Genomic DNA, 6,604 nt, shown 5'->3' with positions numbered 1-6,604 from the left:
AGGAGGAGCCAGCATGGAATTCAAGGTCACTTTTAGGCACGTTCAGGTTGAGGAACTTACTAGAGATCCCCGTGGAGATGCAGAGTAGGTAGGTCAATAATAAATGTGTAGGCCAGGCATGGTGACTCATGTCTGTAATCCCAGAACTTTGGGAAGCCGAGGCAGGTGGATCACCTGAAGTCAGGAGTTCAAGGCCAGACTGGCCAATATAGCAAAACTCAATGTCTACAAAAAATACAAAAATTAGCTGGGTGTGGTGGCATGCTCCTGTAATCCTAGTTACTCAGGAGACTGAGGTAGGAGAATCACTTGAACCTGGGAGGTGGAGTTTGCAATGAGCCGAGATCAGGCCACTCCAGCTTGAGAGACAGAGCAAGACTCCATCTCAATACATACATACATACATACATACATACATACATACATACATACATAAAACTATAGTAATAATAACAAATGTGCAGTCCAGGCAACAGGTCAGGAATGAAACACAAGTTATTCTCTTTGTCTTCTGTATCTTCATGTTTGCTGCCACTGCCTGTTTCACTTTAATGCATTAGTGATCTATTGCTGCATAACAAATTACCACAAACTTAGTGATTTAAAACAGCACATACTTATCATTTTAGTTTCTGTGGGTCAGAAGTCCAGGCAGAGCTTAGTGGGCTTCTCTGCTCTGAACATCAGAAAGCAAAAGTCAAGGTATTGGTCAGGCTGTAGCCTCATCTGGAGTCTCAACTGAGGGAGAGTCCTCTTTTCAGATCACTCAGGTCATTAGCAGAATTCATTTCTTTACAGTTGTAGGTCTGAGAGCCCCAGCTCCCTGCAGGCTGAAGCTGGAGTCTGCTCCTAAAGGGCTCCTCAGCTCCCTGCTATGTGGGTTTCCCACGATGACTACTTTCCTCTTCATAGCCAGCCAGGAAGACAGAGCCTCTAGAGTGGGTCAGCTAGCAAGACAAAGTGTTACACTACATAATGTAGTCATGGAAGGGACATGCCATCAGCTTTACCATACTTTATTGGTTAGCAGCAAGCCACAGGTTCAGCTCACCCTCAGGGAAAGTATGGGCTACAAACTGCAGGAGGAGTAATCACAAGGGGTCCACTCCAGAGTCTGTAGGATACAACATATAAGAAACTCAAGGTTCTCCCATTGTAACTAGCCTGCTTCCCCTTTCCCTGGGCAACACACTGCACCTGCCTCTCTCTAGGAGTCTATTTCCATACAAGCAAAGTCTCAGAAAGAGAACACATGCATGGCCATCAGGCACTGTCTGCCATGATGATGGCCACTGCTGTATCACACCATAAACATTGTTCTATCAGTTACTACTGGATTCCCAACCATTAAAACCATTATACATTTCTATTTTTCCCTCCCACCCCCATGCTTTTTTAAAGAGAGAGACAGGATCTTGCTCTGTCACCCAGGTTAGAGTTCTTGGTATGATCATAGCTGAGTGCGGCCTTGAACTCCTGGGCTCAAGTGATCCTCCTGCCTTAGCGTTCTATAGTGCTGGGATTATAGCTATGAGACACTGGGCCTTGCTTGTCTTTATACACTTCTGTCTTTTCTTTATGGACAACCCTGAGTTCTTCATAGACCTGCCTGAGTAGGTGTTCCCTCCTGCGTGGCATCTGCCTCATTAATCCCCAAGGCCCTCTTTGTGGTCTTTCCCTACTCCTAGGGAGATCCTTCTCAGAATTCTTGCTCCACTTGCTCCAGAACTGCTGAAATTCCTTAGGCTTTGATCCTGGGCTCTCTTTTCACACCACATATACTCTTGTAGGGTCCAGTCCATTTTCAGAGATCTATCCCATAAGCAGACGCCACCGGCACCTGCATTTCTGTCTCCAGCCCCACACATTCCCTGAACTCAGTGCCCACTAGCATCTCACAATGAGTGTGTCCAAAACTAAACTCCCATCAGCCCTGCCTACCCATCATTATCTGAGTGAGCTACACCACCTAACAGTCATTTTAGCCTTCTCTTGTTGTCTCTTAACCCACCATATCTGACTGATAGCCAAGTCCTGCTATTTGTACTTCCTTTCAATAGTCCAGCTTAGTGGTTTGAGCACAGACTCTTTTGCCAGACAGCCTGGGCTCAAGGCCTAGCTTGGAAAGAAACTACTCATGTGACTTTGGTGAGTCGTTTTACCTCTCTGGACCTCAGCTTTGACATATAAAATGTGGGAAATAAGATACCTTTTAGTGTTGTTGTGAATCTTATTAATACATATAAATCTCAAAGCACAGTACCAACATGATAGTAGGTTTTACGTAAGTATTTGTTAGTACTAATATTAATAGTTGATCCAGACTCCTCTCCCCATCTCCAAGCCATCATCATTTCTTGCCTAGAGTGTCACAGTAGCTTCCTTCCAGGTCTCCCTATCTATTAACATCTGGCCCACTGAGGAGGACAGATACATTATTCAACCCCAGCAGGCATCATCCCATAGAATACAATGTAAATGGCACCCCCTACCTCCCATCTTCCCTTGCACCTGCCCCACTGCTATTTTCAGTGTACACATTTTTTCACGTCAAACTTTTCAGAGATTTTCCCTTCACCTTCAAAGTGAGACTCCAACTCCACAGCAGGCAACTGTTGATGTTGTCTCCAGGGGAGGTGGGTTCAGGAGTCATCAATGCAGGGATCAGAATTGAAACTTACAGAATGGAAGACAATGAAATGCATTGAGGGTTAATACATGAAGGTGCTGTGCTAACTCTTCCTTAAATAACTTATGGAATAGGTCTTATTTCCACCCTACAGACAAAGAAACAGACATGATTAGTTAGTAAACTGGCTTTGGGTTCCAAGGCTAATGAGTTGTGGATGAAAAGAGATGAAGATAGAAAAAAAAAAAAGCCTAGAGACAGCAGATAGTAAGCCAGTGTGTGTGTGACGTGCTGACAGATATCTAGATATAACAGAAAGAAAATTCATGTTCATGGGAGTTCCTAATGGCAACAAGAGGTGAGATAATCATGAGAAATGGATATTTCTTGAGACTAACTCAGTAAAGGAGACAGATTTCTGGGCATTTTGCCACACCATTGCATGCAGAACACTGGAATTGGTCTCGTAGAAGACAAAGAGAAGATAGGATCAAGTGCCCAGGTCTTGAAGGAGGGCTAAGTGCACTTTTCACTTAGTGTACATTCTTGTGACTTATTTATTTATTTAGTTTTTGATACACTGTTGTAAGCAAACTGTATGCATTATCTCATTCCATCCTCACAACAGCAACCCTAAAAGTCAAGTACTATTACCATCCTTATTTTAGAGATAGGGAAACTGGGACACAGAGATGTTAGGTAACTAGCCCAAGGTCACACAGGCCACCTGGCTTGAGAATTAGTGCTCTTATCCACTCCATTATGCAACCCCTCCTCACTAATTTTAAACTTCAGTGGCTGAGACCTACTAGATGATAGATTCTCAATAAAAATTTGTTGAATCACTGAATTCATTTCTGCCCCATTTCACATCCATTTCTTTCCCAAGACTTCTTTCCCAGAGTTCTGTATAAAGGACTGCATGAGAAATGGACCCAGGGGCCTCATACTTTGGAAACTTCAAAGTTCAACGATACGGAGTATTGGGCCCAGAGACTCCTAATCTGAAGCTTAGCATTTCAGCTGTTTCTCTGTGTCAAAGCGACTTGAATCCTCCAGGCTAGGGTGGGTTGATCGTTCTTACTGATATAATTTCAAGCAACACAGCTTCTGATAGACTGTGAATTTAAAAATAAGCAAATGAATAATTAAATAAATAAGGATGATAGATGGATAGGGAATGATCAGTGGTATGGATTATAATAAAGTAAGAAAGTTTAGTAAAATATTAACTATATCACTACAACCTACATGGTAGGTATATTGGTATTTACTGAAAATTCTTTCACCTTTGCTTTATGTTTTACAAGTTTTATGATAAACTGTTGGGAAGGAAAAAGGGGAGGGAAAAATTTTGATATTCTGCTGATAACAGAGACCAGAAATACCATTGGCTTAAACAAAACAAAGGTTTTCTTGTTGTTTTGTTTGTTTGTTTGTTTGTTTGTTTTCATGTAAAATGAATTTAGATGGTGGCAGTCCAGGGCTGATCTGGCCCCTCAGAGATGTCATTCATGACCCAGCCTTCTTCTGATTTCATTCTCTGCTGTCTCTGCATGTGGCTTCCAACCTCAAGGTTGCCTCATGGTCCCAAGAGGGCTGCTGCATCTCCAGTTCAAAAGTCTACATCCTAGGCAAGAGGAAGAAGGAAGTATGGAGAGTGTACCTCACACTTCCCGCTATTTTGGCCTCCCTTTTGAAGGATCTCTGGGAGAAACACAAGCCCACAACTTTCACCTACAAACTATTGGTTTCAACTTAGTCCCTTGGTCTCCAATAACTATGAGATGAAAGAGCATATTGCAGTACCCAAGAAAATTAGGCCTTATCACCAAGAGAAAAGAGGGAACGTATGATTCAGAAGCAACCAGCCATCTCAGCCAGATACTGCACAGCCTAAATTCAATCATTTACAATATAATCAAATTCCATCAGCCCCAGTCATATCTTAGCTTTAGGAGCTTTGATCACTGACTTGCAAATCCAAAAAGTGTGTTTTGAGGTCCTAGGCCACAGGAAGTACCAGTTTGTCCCACAGACCTCTTACAGAGATGGCATTCACAGTCTATCTAGTGTCCAGCTTCAGAGAGTATGTACTCTACTGGCAGCACAATAAACAAATACACAGGGAAATACTATATAGCACAAACCAGGAGCTAAGGGCAAATGAAGATGCTCAGAAACACCTGCACTAAAAATTTCCTGAAAAAGGTAAAACATGTCAAGCAACACTGCCTCTGGAAACCAGAAAAATTATATTATTTGATAACAGATCCTAAGCCTGGATGTTGAAGGTGCTTGAAAATGTGCATTGTGTCTGGCTTTCTTTCCATTTATATGTTATTTGACTCTGCAGTAAAATCTCCTCCTCCTCCATGTACCCATATTCATGCTAGCAAATGTTAGCAAACTGCCACAATAGCATTTTAATTAGTGCACATCTGTCTCTCTTCTTTTAATTAGTGCACATCTGTCTCTCTTCACCACATTATAATCTTTTCCCGTTTTGTTCTGCTTATATTTCTATTATGATAAAAGACTTAAGACAAGTAAATACATAGAAATACTTATATACATGTACGTGCAAGAATGATTCAGATAGATAAACACAGAAACACAAACAGTAAGGGAGGTAGGGCTGGAATTTTACTTCAACGTGTACAATTCAATGTACTTTCAATTTTCATTTCAACCTTCCTCAGTGGTTTTTTTCCTAGCAGCTGATGAGAAACATCACCTCTGAGCCAATCAAGAAACTAATTCTTCCAAAGAGAGATTGTTCCAATTCCTCACGGTGACCTGACAGCCTCTGCTTTCTTTTTCCTTTCTTCGGAATGAGAGACTCAACCATAGTAGAAAGAATGGAGGACTATATTAACGACCCTTCTTCAGTGGGCTGTGATTTTCAAAGGGGAATACTAAGTTGTAAGTAGGGGATATTGATTACAGCCTGGGTTACAATGCCTGGGAGGACAGTGGCTGAATCACTGAGAGTGGTGAGTGGGCATGCAGGGCATGACTCACCCAGAGAAAGGGTGAGGTGCCTGTGTTTGTGTGTGTATGTGCGTGTGTGTCTGCATGGGCACCCACACACATGTGTGGGTACGCGGGGAGAGACAAGTAGTGCAAAGAATAAAGACCTGCAGATGTTGGGATTTGGTGGAAGGAAAGGGAGACAACATAAATGAAGAAATATTCCAACTGCATGTTCTTAAGAATGTATTGTGGTCAGAAAAGGGCAAAAAAGTCTCTAAAATCTGTTCTGGCCAACTCAAGCCATCTATTCTAAGAGATTCTAGAAAGAGATGTGCCTTATAGATTCATATGTAAATTTGTTCATTATGGAAATATTTATAATATAGAAAAATCTGAACCAGCATACACATACAACAGGCGGGGAATAGACAAAAAATGCATGGTTCAATCACAAAAGAGATTTCCATGCAGTCTTTAGGAATTGTGTTTTTAATGAAGGGCAATTATTTCTAATTTTAACAATGTTGGATCCATACATTAAACCTTGTTTTGTTTCTTTTAGGAACAGTATATCTTTTTCCTTCCATTCATCATTTCCCCAAAACCTAACATATGTGTTCCAATGGATACAATCTATTTCATTGTATGAATATACAATTATTTTTAATACTTTCCTACTTTGGCTATTTCAATTATCTATATTTGGCTTCTATAGATTTTATTATACTTAACAGCCTCAGGCATAAATTTTTGTCTTAATTTCTGATTGTTTTTTTCCTTCAATAATAATTCCAATAAGTGGAACTTTTGGGTAAAGCATACAACTTCTTTTATTTAAATAGCAGTTCCTTGGTACAGCATGTAACTTTTTAAGGATGCTTGCTGTATATATGACCAAAATGCTTTGAGAAATATTTATATTTCTACTACCAAAGTATATGATTACTACTACAGAGTTTTTTATTGATTTATTGATTTGTAGAAATGGGGGTCTTATTA

This window comes from Macaca mulatta, chromosome 4, assembly GCF_049350105.2.
Source record: "Macaca mulatta isolate MMU2019108-1 chromosome 4, T2T-MMU8v2.0, whole genome shotgun sequence".
Lineage (NCBI taxonomy): Eukaryota > Metazoa > Chordata > Mammalia > Primates > Cercopithecidae > Macaca > Macaca mulatta.
The sequence above is the reverse complement of the archived record's forward strand: the minus strand, read 5'-3'. Positions refer to the sequence as shown.